This window comes from Pongo abelii, chromosome 1 (assembly GCF_028885655.2).
Source record: "Pongo abelii isolate AG06213 chromosome 1, NHGRI_mPonAbe1-v2.0_pri, whole genome shotgun sequence".
Lineage (NCBI taxonomy): Eukaryota > Metazoa > Chordata > Mammalia > Primates > Hominidae > Pongo > Pongo abelii.
In genome coordinates, this window is record NC_071985.2 from 84,791,986 (window position 1) to 84,806,268 (window position 14,283).

Sequence of the window (14,283 nt, forward strand, 5' to 3'; positions counted from 1 at the left end):
AAGCCTAGTGTAAGAGAACGTACATAAGACATACTTGGGTTCTGAGTCCTGACTTTGTCATTCATGATGGACTTAAACCTCGCTGAGCCTCAATTACCGAATCTGTAAAATGGGATTCTTGTGAGGATTACATAAGCTAATGCTCTTAGTGCTGTGACTGGCATGGAAGATGGGCAAAAATATTAATTTATTTTCTGCTGAAGAGTGAGATTGCAATTAAAACATAATCTTGGAGTTTCAAGGGGATTGCCAGAACATTCTATGCCACAGCCTGGCTTGGATCATCCAACATACTGTAAAAGGGACAAAAAATTTCTAGTTTCTAGTTTTGGTTTAACACTTTTATTCTAGGTCACATCTTCAGCAGGCAAATGGCAATGAACCAACCAATTTTCCTAACAAACAGTGATGATAACAGGAAAGCCTGTCTGAGCTGCAGGGACCAAGCGAGTGCAGGGCGCTGCTGACTGTGGAGCCTGCCTATGAGTCAGATTGGAGGAAATGCAAGCAGGAAGGGGCCATGGTTACAAACACAGGCTCAGAGTCAGCCCAGTCGGCCTCAATTAAAATCTCATCTGATCACTGAATAACCCCGGGAAAGTGATTTAACCTTTTAGACCTTAGTTTTCTACTTTGTAAACTGTGAAAAATAATAGTACCTATCCACAGGGGCCTGTTGAGAGAAGCAGATGAGATGATCAATGAACCATACACAGGGCTATGTCCAGCACGTGGTGAGCTCTCAATTAATTTTAGTACACCATTATTATTATTATTATTATTCATCCAAATATCTTCTACAGGATTCCTGCTCTGGAAAGAAAGTCCAGACTCCATGGAAAAGCCCCGCCCTACACCTAACTCCTTCTCCACACCCTACCTAACCTGAGAGCTCTCCGCACCTTAGTCCCCATCCTCCACGCTGACAACTCACCCGTGCAGTGTGGGCCCGCCCTTCCTCACATGGTTGGCGTGAAAGTTAAGTGAGATAATTTAATGACAGCACTTTGTACACTATTAAAGACTGTGAAAAGGATGTCATTTGCACAGTAAGTATTTCTTGGCCTTTGCCATTTCTTTTCATATCCTTTAGTGAAATCAACCAAATATTTGTTTATAATTTTATACTGCTTTCTTGTTCAAAAACTTTCAATGACTTCCTTTAGTCTATTAAGCAGTCTCAGGCTGGGCATGATGGCTCATGCCTGTAATCCCAGCACTTTGGGAGGCAGAGGCGGGTGGATCACCTGAGGTCAGGAGTTCAAGACCAACCTGGCCAACATGGTGAAACCCTGTCTCTTCTAAAAATACAAAAATTAGCTGGGCATGGTGGCAGGCACCTGCAATCCCAGCTACTTGGGAAGCTGAGGCAGGAGAATAACTTGAACCTGGGAGGCAGAGGTTGCAGTTAGCCGAGATCACGCCATTGTACTACAGCCTGGGTGACAAGAGTAAAACTTGGTCTAAAAAAAAAAAAAAAAACAGTCTCACCAGGGAACGAGCGTGTCCCTCCCCACCCCCAGGGACATTTGGCAATATCTGAAGACACTTTTGATGGTCATGACGGGGGAGTTCTTCTAGATGGAGGCTGGGGATGCTGCTAAACATCTATAATGCACAGGATGGCCCCACAGCAAAGAGTTATCTGGCCCAAAATGTCAAAAGTACTGAGATTGTGAAACTCTCTTACAAAGTGTCACTAATGGAATAAAATACCAAATAGTATTTTCCTGTCGTTTTGGAATTTTGGCTAAAGCCCCAAGGTGAGGCCATGAGGTCCTCTCATGTTCTAAGGACTTATGAAGGTAGATGAACTGGTTCTGTGACTTATTCCTCTTCTTGAGCCAATATTCATAGAAGATTGGAATTTAAGGAGAGAAGTCCGTAGAATAAGGAGTATTTGGGGAGTAGAGTCATGGCTTTACCCTACCCCTTCAGGGTATACAGTGAGAGGGGGTATCCCCATTCCCGTGGCAAATGAAGAGGGCAGAAAAGAGCCACTTATTGAGTGGGCGTGGGTACCTACACAATGGGGAGGCTGGCACCTGGCATCCTGGCTGATGCTTGCCTAGCAGCAGAAACCCACTGCCCCACCTTGCCACAGAGGGTGGGGAGAGAGAGCTGGGAGTGGTCTGAGCTACCGTGAGCATCGAGATGGATGTTTTTTCTTGATAGAGACCTCTGAGGACAGGGGCCCATTGTGAGGGTGTAAGTGCGGAAGGAAAGGGAGAGCACATACAGTGTATCCCACCGCCCCCCTCCCTGTACTTTGCTTGTCCAGGATGTGGCATTTTCTGTGGGCCAAGTGAATTCCCTGGAAAAAAGTTGTGTTTAGAGTACCCTGAAGGTACCAAGCCAAGTGAGTGGCCTCTCAAGGCAAGCAGACTCCCGCAGTAGTAGGCTGTGGGTTGAACTGCTGTGGGCAGGAACTAAGGGGTCAAGCAGAGCATTCGCTGCCCATACCTGTTAGCTCGCAGCACAGAGTTCCCCATGGGGCTTCCCGAAACCTCACCATGTGCACTAAGAAGAGCCACCTGTTGGTACTTGCCAGATGGAAGGCATCAACAGCACCACGTGCTTAAGAGCACTTCTCTCTCTTCTCAACCTTTCTCCAGGGCCCAATTCCCTGGTAGAGAGAGAGAGAAGCAAGACCCAAAAAAGGAAGGAGGGGGAAGAAGGTAGAAGCAGAGAGAAAGAATTGACCACTAAGCTTGGTTAAGACCAGACTTTATGACTACTGAAGTGAGATATTCTGGGTTTTGCCTGAAGTACTGTTAATAGGCAAGGAGTGGGAATGGCACAGAGCTGGTTTGAAGACTGGCTGGAAAAGAATAAAGCTTTACTGTTTGCATTTCACTGACTGTAGAGGCTTTGCAATACCAGGTGCACCAGTAAAAACCCAGGCCCCAGGCATGCACCAGCTTGACTTTGCCTTCTTTGGTTACCAGTCTCTCAGACTTAGCAACATCATTTTCACTTCTGCCCCTGGAATAGCCTACATGGCTTGTCTGAGCCCATCTGCCCAAAGCATCAGCTGTTATGATTTAGTTCTGCCTCTGAGATAAGCCCCAGCTTTTTATCAGGGCAATCAAGGCTGTCCATAGCTAGGCCCCAAAGAAAAAGTTCCCAGCTCTCTCCTTCTGTACATCACACACACCTCCAGCTGATTTAGCTATTTCTCAAATGAACTGCTGTCTACGTCTTTGCTCAGATATCTCTCTCTGCCTGGCATGACTCCTTCACCAGCTGTAGCTACCCAAGTCCTACGTATCCTTTAAGACCAGTTCAAAGGCCACATCTCTGTGAAGCTCTTCCTGATCTCTCCATCTTCGTAACATTATCAGCACTGCACGTTGCATTATTGACTTGTTGTATATGCTGTCAATTTTACTTGTAAACTCCTTGAGAGCAGGAGATCATGTCTGATTCAACTGCATATCCACAACATCTTTGAATGGAGTGCCCAGCCCAAAGTTGGCATTCAACACATGTTAGTGCAATTGGCACCTCTGTTTTCACTCCCAGTACACGGCAGCCCACTGAAAGTGGTGTGTTCCCATAGCAAGCCCAGGAGCCTCCCCACTGGAGCCCTGTACCAGAAAACCAGTCCTGGGTAGGATGTTAAGATAAGGTATGAGGTCTCCACTGCCTGCCAAGTTACTCTTCATGGGCACAGTGGGCAATGGCCCAAGAACTTGAGGCATGTTCTTTGCCTTCAGGTAACTTACAATGGAAAAAAGCAGAAAGCACAAGGATCAAGGTATCCTAAGCAACAATACACCTCCAGCACTTTGAAGTTCACAAAGCACACGCGAAGATCTGTGGTGGTAATCTGGCCTTGGAGAAGAAGGCAAGGGAGCTGTTGAGGTCTCCATGTTAAAGATGAGAAACTGAGACTCTAGAGATTCAATGACTTGTCTTGGGACACATGTGGTGGTAGCATGAGGAACTCAACTACTCTCACGGCAGATGCAGAGCCAGTGCCACTCGACTCCAAGACCTCTGGGCCTATATCCTCAGTGAATTTTTTTTTTTTTTTTTTTTTGAGATGGAGTCTTACTGTGTAGCCCAGGCTGGAGTGCAGTGGCATGATCTCGGCTCACTGCTACCTCCGCCTCCTGGGTTCAAGCAATTCTCTTGCCTCAGCCTCCTGAGTAGCTGAGATTACAGGTGTGTGCCACCATGCCTAGCTAATTTTTGTATTTTCAGTAAAGATGGGGTTTCACTGGGCAGGGGAGCTGTTGAGGTCTCCATGTTAAAGATGAGAAACTGAGACTCTAGAGATTCAATGACTTGTCTTGGGACACACACGGTGGTAGCATGAGGAACTCCGCTACTCTCACGGCAGATGCAGAGCCAGTGCCACTCAACTTCAATACCTTGGGGCCTATACCCTGGTGAACTTTGTTTTGTTTTTGTTTTTTTTTTTTGAGATGGAGTCTCAGCCCAGGCTGGAGTGCAGTGGTGCAATCTCGGCTCACTGCTACCTCCGCCTGCTGGGTTCAAGCAATTCTCCAGCCTCAGCCTCCCGAGTAGCTGGGATTACAGGTATGTGCCACCATGCTCAGCTAATTTTTATATTTTCAGTAAAGATGGGGTTTCACCGTGTTGGCCAGGCTGGTCTTGAACTCCTGCCTCAGTCTCCCAGAGTGCTGGGATTACAGGCGTGAGCCACCACGCCCGGCCCTCAGTGAACTTTTTATATTCTGTGCCCATGAAATATTTGTAGGTTGAGGGATTGGTATACATGAAGAACAAACATAAAATAATAAGGGATGGTGTTTTTTAATAAATGTGGAACTTAGATAAACAAACCAACATTTAGCTAACATCTCCTTCAGGAGTTTGACTACAGTGATATTTTCCTTGGATAGTTCCCTTTCACGTTTGTCTTCAGAGCTGGTTTAAGGCCACCTAAGATACATGATCTCATGATTCTATAGTAAAGACTTATTAAATAACAACAACTACAACATCTCTCCTGGTCCAGGTTCATGTAACATGCTCATCAATCCGGAACCCAGCATACACCAGGCCCCAGGCTGGCACATTCATATTCTCAGCTTTATTTCCTACATTGTTCAAGAGATTTGGAACTGAATGGCATTTGATTATTTTTAAAAACCAAATCTACCCTCTATGAATGAAAATTTGCCACCACTTCTGTAATTTAAAAAAACTGACTCAGGCTCTGGAAGAACTGGGTCTTGGAGCCAAATGATCTCAAGGCTTCAGGCAATAAATCAACAATGCCTTTCCACTAGGAGAAAGCTTGGGGCGGCAGCTACACGACTAATTAAGGCGTTACTGGGAGGGGCTAAGTGAGGCGTGGAATGGAAGGCACAAACCCCTTTTCTCCGAAGGCAGGCAGGGAAGGCAGATTGGAATAAGAGGTTTGTTAGTTTATGAGTTTAAGAGAACTGGAGACCCAAACTCTTTCCCAGCTAGGAAGAGCAGCTTTCACCCTCCTCTACAGAAAACTCCATGGAAATGTCTCCCGTGACAGTGCTGGCGCACACAACCATCTCTGACCACAGACCACAGACCACAGAAGAATTGGCCCGGCCCGGCCTTCCCAGGGGAGGCATCTTGGGTTGTGCAGCTGCGAGGGATGCTTGCAACCTGCCCCTCCCGGCTGCACACTTTGTGCGGGAAGATTGTTAGGCATGGGCGCCCTCTGCTGTCCGCTCAAGGCATCACGTCCCCGAGAAAGCAGCTTCCAGGAGGACTGAGAGGGAAGGGATTTTAAAAATTGAAAACAAAAAGAGTAGTTTGAGAAATGAACCTCAAATAGACTCAGAGGAAAGGGTACCCTTAGCCAGATACTCACTCAATGGAGTGTTTACTTCAGACTAGGGAAATGGGCTTAGAAGACGAATCTCAAGGGGGAATGGTTGGAGCATCCCATAGAGAATGCATGAAAAGGAGTCGGGTTCAGGCTGGGAAAGAACAACCTCCTCCTCACCTGTCAGCCACACCACTAAAGGGAACACAGGTCTGTAACTGCCAATTCACTGGCATCACATACAAAGCCGAAGGCTAATGCCACATCAGGACTGGTTCTTCAAAGCGGGTGACCACTCTGTACAACAATATTGTTCCCACAGCAACATGACAGTCAAACCTCTTTCCCACAGGTAGAATTTGAGATTTTTGAGAATGGCTAAATGCGAGCTTTTAATGGCGAGATGTTTTAGGGAAATTTTCTGTTGTTCTTTTCCTGGTTGCCATGCAATGTACAAAAGTGCCAGATCAGCCCTTCCCAAATTTGCAGAGGCAGATGTGGGCATTCACAGCAAGCTGAAGTTGCAGTGCTCTTAGGAGGAGCAATGCTGATAGCAGGTGGCCTGGTGGAAGGACCAGGGGACAGGGAGTTAGAGGGCAGGTGAGTTGTCTGACCTAGGCATGTCTCTAAACCTCTCAGGCCTTCAGCTTTCTCTTCCGTAAAATCAAAGATTCTAACCAGATAATCTCTAAAGTTCTTTCTACCTCATCAGATCAATAATATCTTTTAGAGATAGATTGACATTCTACTTCATTACCTTACATGAAAGCAGGAGCTCACCCTAAGCTCTGGGCACCGGTTTCAGAGAGAACTCTGAAAAAATCCTATTCCTTAGAAAGCCCAGGATCTGAAGGATAAAACACACAGATTAAAAAATTATTAAATTATGAGTTGAACACCTGGTATGGGTTTAGTGTGCTGTTAAAGGATAAATTTATAAGGCTGGGCAAGATAGCGATACCCCATCTCTACAAAAAATACAAAAAACAAAATTAGCCAGGTGTGGTGGTGTGCACCTGTATTCTCAGCTACTCGGGAGGTTGAAGTGAGAGGATCTCTTGAGCCCAGGAGGTCAAGGCTGCAGTGAGCCATGATTGCTCCACTGCACTCCATTCTGGGTGACAGAGTGAGACCCTGTCTCAAAAAAAAAAAAAAAAAAGATATAGATTTATAAAGATGGTTTCTAATCCCAGGTGAGCAGAATTGAGTTTATCTATCTCAGTTGATGGCAAAACAGACCATCCAAGTTACTTCTTTTGTTTATTCTTCTCCTGTCATCTGCTATCTCAGATCCAAATCTTCCCCAAAGATTCCAAGTTCCTATTTTTTTTTCTAGTAGGTCCTTGAAAATCCACCTTCCACAGGTTTATTTCTACATATGACATCCATGGAAACTATATGGTATTATTTTGTTGTTTTAAAACTGTATATGAATGACTTTTTTCGTATCAGTTTCATTTTATCCATTCTTCTTTGTTTCTCTCATTACTGCGCTTTGCCATCCATCAGCAATGCTCTGTGTAACTCTGGCCGGTTCCTTTTAATTGCTGCACAGTGTTTCAGTAAACACGTAGATGGCTGACAGCTCTTTACCATGACAGGCATTCTTGCATACGTCTCCTTGCTTACCTGTATGGGAGTGTCTCTGGGGTGTATACCCAGAAGTAGGACTTGCCTAATTGCAGAGTATCCACATACTCAGTTTCACTGCACTTTCCTACTGTTTTCCAAACATTTGCACCAATATATATATAGTATATACTCCCACCAGTGCATAAGGGTCTCATTTCCACACATCCTTCTTAGCATTTGTTATAGTTCAAATTTCTAATTTTGTCAGTGTGCTTCATACCAAGTCTTTCTCTGATTTGTCTTTCTCTTATTACTAGAAAGATTGAGCTCCTCTTTCCTTATTAGCCATTCAGATTTCTTATGTGTGTTCTATTGCTTATCTTAAAAGAATTACAATTTAGGCCTGGCGTAGAAGAGGCAAGTGCTTAGTATATATTGCAATGGACTGAATGTTTATGTCCCTCCCCCCCCAATTCAAATGTTGAAATCTTAACCCCTAAGGCAATGGGGGAGGTGGGGCTTTTGATAGGTGATCATGAAGGCAGAGAATGGGATTAGTGCCCTTATAAAAGAGACTCGAGAGAGATCCCTTTGTCCTTCCACCACATGAGGACACAATCAGAAGTTGGCCATCTATGAGCCAGGAAGTGGGCCCTTATCAGAAACCAGACTTGCTAGTCCTTTGATCTTGGACTTCCCAGTCTCCAGAACTATGAGAAATTTCTGCTGTTTTATAACAGAAATGTTACAAGTACTTTTTCCCAATCTAATACCATCTGTTCACTCCAGCAGAATCTTTAATATTGATGTGGTCAAATCCATCCGTTTCTCACTTTATGGTTTGCAATTTTGGAGTCTTGTTGGAGGAACCTCCTTCATCCGAAGGTCCCAGAATCATTTTCTCATTAACCTAACAACAGACTCAAGGAGCCATGTGGGGATCAAAGTATTTGCTTTGTAAGAGACTGATCTGGACTGGAGAACTTGACAGGCTTTTCTACCCTCTTCCCTTCCTGAATTACAGATGTCCAAGTCCACAGTGCAGGGCCAACCTGACTTACCTATGCTTTCCCAGGTGGAGAAACTGAAGAATGGGGACCTTCTGTGGTGAGAGTGCCCCTGTTCAGGGATTCATCCCTTGGGTCCTGGAAGCACGTGGCTCACTGAACTTCAACACATGCAGGTCCAGGAAACAGGTCAAGATTTTACCCCTCCACCTTGCCCAAGGCAGAAACATGGCTGAACAAATGGCTGCTTTTCTTAATCTCACCAATCTGACTAGTCACCTCTCTCCTATGAGGAAGAGCAAGTGACAGTGTGGACAGGGAAGCCAAAGGATTTCATCAAGGACTTTTATGTCCAGTAGAAAAGCAGGAGCCCTTCATCTTTGAGCTAAAATGAGTATGTGAGATTAGGAAGAGTAGAAAGTTCCTTTCTCTAGCTAATCTTAATATCTTTATATTACAATTGAAGAGGAGTCTCAGAGAGGCTGAGTCACTTGCCCATGGTCCCACAGCAAGTGGTAAAGCTGAAAGTCAAAATTAATCTCTAAAGTGAGACAGACTCTAACTTTTAACCACAAACTCTTAATTTCTTCTTGTCACCAAAAACCTAAGTATAGACTGTGATTTCCCCTATTCTCTATTTCCTCCAGATCATAGATGCTCAGGATGTTGCAACTTCAGCGGCCCCTTCTTACTTCTGCCTGATCTAACTATAGAGGTCCTAGAGACCCACAAGGCAAAGGGACTTGTCCAAAGCTACCAGCAAAGTAGAGGCAGAAAAAAATACATGTTTTCCAAACATCATGAAAAGTTCTGCCTCACTGCTGGATGCTTTTAGCCTTGAGCTTCTTTTTTGAAGAGGACTAATGGAAATAATACAGATGCAACTCAATCTGGTTTAAGTAAAAAAGTCTCACAAAACTGAAAGTCTTAGGACAGGACCAGCTCCAGGTACAGAGGGCCCAGGCACTCAGATGATACCTTCAGGACTCTTGCTGTCTCTGGGGTCTGTATTTCTCTCTGTTAGAGTCATTCTTGATAAGCTTGACAAAAAGTGACTTCCAGGAACTCTAAGTTGGCATCCTTGTGGGCCAGTGACCCTAGCCAAACGAGGAGAGATCTTCTCTTTGCCCACGTTCCAGCAGAAATCCCGGAGCAGATATTCACAAGCTCTACTTGGTTGGAATTAGGTCCCAGATACACCTGTGAGAATGGTGGGAGGGATAGCAACATCTGAATCACATGGGCGGAACCTGGGAAGGAGTGGTTTCCTAAAATGAAAACTGAGGTGTGCTCACCAGAAATGGATCCAGAAAGGAAAAATCTAGATGTCAACACAACTGACAGATTCAACATGCAGCCATGTCTGTGTATTTCTCTATTACTAGCATTGCTCTACTACCAGGCAACCTACATTGCCTGCACATGGTACTCCAGACATTGGGCCAAGCATTTCATATGCATTACCTTATTTTATCCTCAGTGCACTTCCATGAAGTGGCTACTATCATGATCCCCATTTTAATGGAGAGGATATCAATGCTTAGGGAGGTTTTATTATTAATTGTGTCACATAGCTAGTCATGGGCAGAATCCAAACTCGAACCCAGGAATGCCTTAACTTAAATCCCATACTTTTAGCCACTGCATTCTATTGCAAACAAAACAGTTAATTCTAGGAAAAGAGGACAGTCTTTATTCTGCAGATAATATAATGTAAGTCCTTCTCCTCCTGCCCCCCTTCCCCATCGGCAACCAAATTGTAGAACAGAAAGCACAACTCCATAGCATCATTGCTTCTGATTTCTTCCTTGAGATTCTGGATTTCCACTGTATCCACAGACACTTCCTTTCTTGGATAAATCTGACCACCCACACAAGAGAACCGATGCTATAAGATAACAGCTGCTTTGGGGTTGTCCATAGCCAGAGATACACAATATTTGTTTTTCAGTTGAAAAAGGATATTCTCCCTCAAATTGCCTGAATCCAAACTGGCTAAACCACTTTTGTTCAAACTTTCCAAGCAATTTCAACCTTGGGGTGGAAACAGAGCATGAAATGATTTGGAGCAAGAGGACAATTTTTGGCAATTTTAAGTGAGTGAAAACAGGAGGTTATAATGGAAGTTGTCTTTCAACCCTTAACTCCAGCATTTTGTAACCAAGAATTCTGTCTCTCAGGTTTTGCTGGTGGGAACGTAATGCTGAGCAGTTGTCTGGAGCTGCTTCTAGATATTCAATAATTAGAAACAGCAACGCTGACTCAGAAGCCTATCAGCTGGCTTTCAGAGTGCCACTTCACAGAAGAAAAAAGGAAAAAAAGTTGCAAACTTGTTAAAATAACAATTGAACAAAAATCAATAAATATGTCATATACATTTCAACAGTGATTTGTAATTCTCCTTTAAAATTGCATTGTCAAATGTCTAATATAAATAAGTCCTATATGAGGAATGAATTGGAAGAAAAGTTGAAAATTTTTCAGTAATGACGAGAGGGCAAAATCTCTTATTTGGGGCCATGTGGTCAATGGAAGGAGACAGGGTGGTTTAGTAGTAATTCAGGTGACACAACTAGGAAGCTAATTTGTCTGCAAAAATGTCTTTTGAAATTTGGTCCAGGATGGGATCAGTCATGTTCCAATTTCCTCGAAGAGATTTAAAAGCTGGAAAACACCCAGCTATTGTCCATGACTTAGACACAGGCTTCCTGGAGACAGAGAAACATTTTTTGGAGTGTCCTTTTCTACTCAATGATTTTTCAGGGTCTTTGTCTTTCCATCTTACAATAGGTGTGATAACACAGAACATATGGAGAGGACACACACACAGACACACACACACACACACACACACAGACTGTAATCGTTCAGGCCTGTGGCAAATGGTAGAAGAGAGAACAAAAGGCATACGTGGAAGTAGAAAATTTTCCTACAGCATGGAACAGGGCTGGACTTAAGAGTAGAAAAGTTTTCCACTCACCTATGAGCACATCCATCGCAGCAGCCTCAGACATCATAGCCACTGTTTTCTTTCTTGGGTCTGTCTGAGGCAGGTGGAGCCAGGAGGCAAGTGGGATGCAGACTCCTGCACCTGCATTTGCCACTCCGCTCCATTCCTGGGATTATTCTGGAAGTGGTCATGGCCAGGGCCTGGTACCCTGTCTGGTACTTAAGTCTATTCTGAAAATGTCTGTTGAGGGATGAAAGATACCTCTCAGACCAGGGTTAGGGATCTGGCTTGTGGCTGTCCCAAATCTTCAGTGCAGACTCTGAACGCAAAGAGGCCTTTCTCCATCTCCAAAAAGAACTAAAAGGTGTAACACTGGGGCTGGAAACAGAAAGACTGTCTACACACATATTGGACTCTGGTGCCCAGGGAGGTGTCACCTCCACCTCCTCCACATGGCTGGTAAACAGTGCTTTGTTCACATCTCTTCTCTGCACCCAAGGAGCTCACCAAAGCACACATCCACTAACAGAAGAAGCCGGAGAACCAGCTGCTGACCTTGGACCTGGCCCTGATCCTCAGCATTAGTTGGGTGGGCCTTTTGAGTAGTTTAAGAAACTCAATACTCATCAGCCTTTACAGAGCAAACATTTATTCTGTGTGTAATTCTATGCCAAGATTCAGGGCAACGCGTAAAGTATGATTCTGTTTATGCAAAAAATACCCATATAGGTGATTTGTAAGGTTTATATAACTGTATAGAAAGAAGCTAGGAAGGATGCATACTGCTAACGGTGGTTACTTCTGGGAGCAGTGTGGAATTAGAGGCAGTGCTGAAGTGTACTTTCATTTTTTACTTTATCTTTTCTATTTCTTTTTTATAATGAGCATGTATTTATATATTACTTATGAAATTCTTTATAACATTTATCATTTCTTGTCATGAAATACATATAAATGTATATAGATGTGTTTATTTTCTGTCTCTTTCATGAGGACAAAGACTATTTGGGGGGATGTCAAGGACTAAGGGATGTGTATTTTGTTAACCATTGTATTCCTGGAGCCCCGAACAGTGTTTGGCACAGAGTAACTGTTCAATAAATATTTGTTGATCAAATGAACTACTTACAAAATTAAAAACTGGAAAAATATGTGTGTTCCAGTCTGAGGGCTTGGTCTCTGGAACACAACCTGGCTCATGCTAAATACTTAACATGTGAATTTAAATGAAATGCTTTGGTGCATAAGCCTTCATGCCTGCTTAAAGATTTCACAACCCAGGCATGTCCAGGGTAGAATCGGTTCCGTGTCTCTTCTACCTTCTGGTGGCTGCCGGCAATCCTCGGTGTTTCTTAGTTTGGGGCTTCATCATTCCAATCTCTATCTCCGCCTTCACGTTGCCTTCTCTGTGTGTGTCTGCCTACTCTCCCTTGTCCCCTCTTACAACGATACGTGTGATGGCACTCAGGACCCCCTAGATAATCCAGGATAATCGCCTCTCAAGATGCTTACCTCAACCACTTTTGCCATGTAAGGTAATATTCAAACGTTCTGGGGATTAGGAAATGAATATATCTTTGGGGAGGGGACACTTTTTTTTTCTGCCTAGCACAAATGGAGACGATTTTGAGATGTGGAGAAGGGAAGAAGGGGGTTCCAGGTGGAAAGGTCAGAATATACTGGTCTCTGGAGGCAGGGAATCATGAGTCATGGTCCAGGGCTGGTGAATGGTTTGCTCAACAGAAACCTAGGTGTTTATGAGAGGAGTGGATAATTCTACTTCTTGGTGTATATTCCAAAGAACTGAAAGCAGGAACTCAGATATTTTGAATGCTAATGTTTATTGCACCATTATTGACTATGATACAAAGGTAAAAACAGCCCACATGTCCATTAACAAATAAATGGATAAACAAAACAGGGTTTATCCATACAATGGAATATTGTTCAGCTATCAAAAGGAGTGAAGTTCTGATACACACTACAACATGGGTGAACCTTGAAAGTCATATTGAGTGAATGAAGCCAGTCACAGAGGGACAAATGTTGTATGATCCCACATATATGAAATATCTAGAATAGGAAAATTCATAGAGGCAGAAAGTAGTTTAGAGGTTACCAGGGCTTGGGGAAGTGGGGAGTGGAAGTTACTGCTTAATGATTACGGAGTTTCTATTTGGGGTGATGAAAAAGTTTTGGAAATGGATAGTGATGACAGATGCACAACATTGTAAATTAATACCTCAGAACTGTCCATGTAAAAATGGTTATGATGGCAAACTTGTATATATTTGTACCGTAATAAAAAAGAAAGACAAAAGAGAAAAAAAGGGAGGGGTGGGTTTTATAGCAGAATGGGAGGTGGGCCTGAGTGCCAAGCTGAGGAAACAGAAGTGGATAATGGGGTTCCCTTCTTAGAGCCCTGCTCAGGGTCCATAGAGCCATGCCTTGGCTGCTGGGAGCATCACCTGCTGATGTCTCCGAGCTGTGTTCCTCACTAGGCACTGCCTTCGGCTGTAGGGAGCTGTCTTACCTGGGAATGTACCCCCTTTGTGGGGTAGGGTAGACTGTGACCAATGAGTGGCTGATGTCTGGGGACTTGGCTCAATTTGGGACTACTCTGCAGGGCCATCCCAAATCCAGAACTCCCCATAGAACCAGCAGAGGCCTCAGGTACCACCACCTGTGGGCCAGCTTCTTCCTGGGTCCTATCCTGTCTTCCTTACTTCCTTACAGATCTGTCTCCCAAGAGCATTCCCCAGGAAACTTTCTGCATGCAATTCTCCTGCTCGAACTCTATTTCCAGAAAACCTGAACTATGATGAAGACAAGTGGGAATTTGTTTTTTTGTTTGTTTGTTTTTTAATTTAGGAGTGGCAGAATGAGAGCTGTGGCTTAGGGAGATCATCTTGGCAGAACTGCATATTATAAGTTGGAGGATGAGAGAACAGAGGTGGGAAGATTATCTG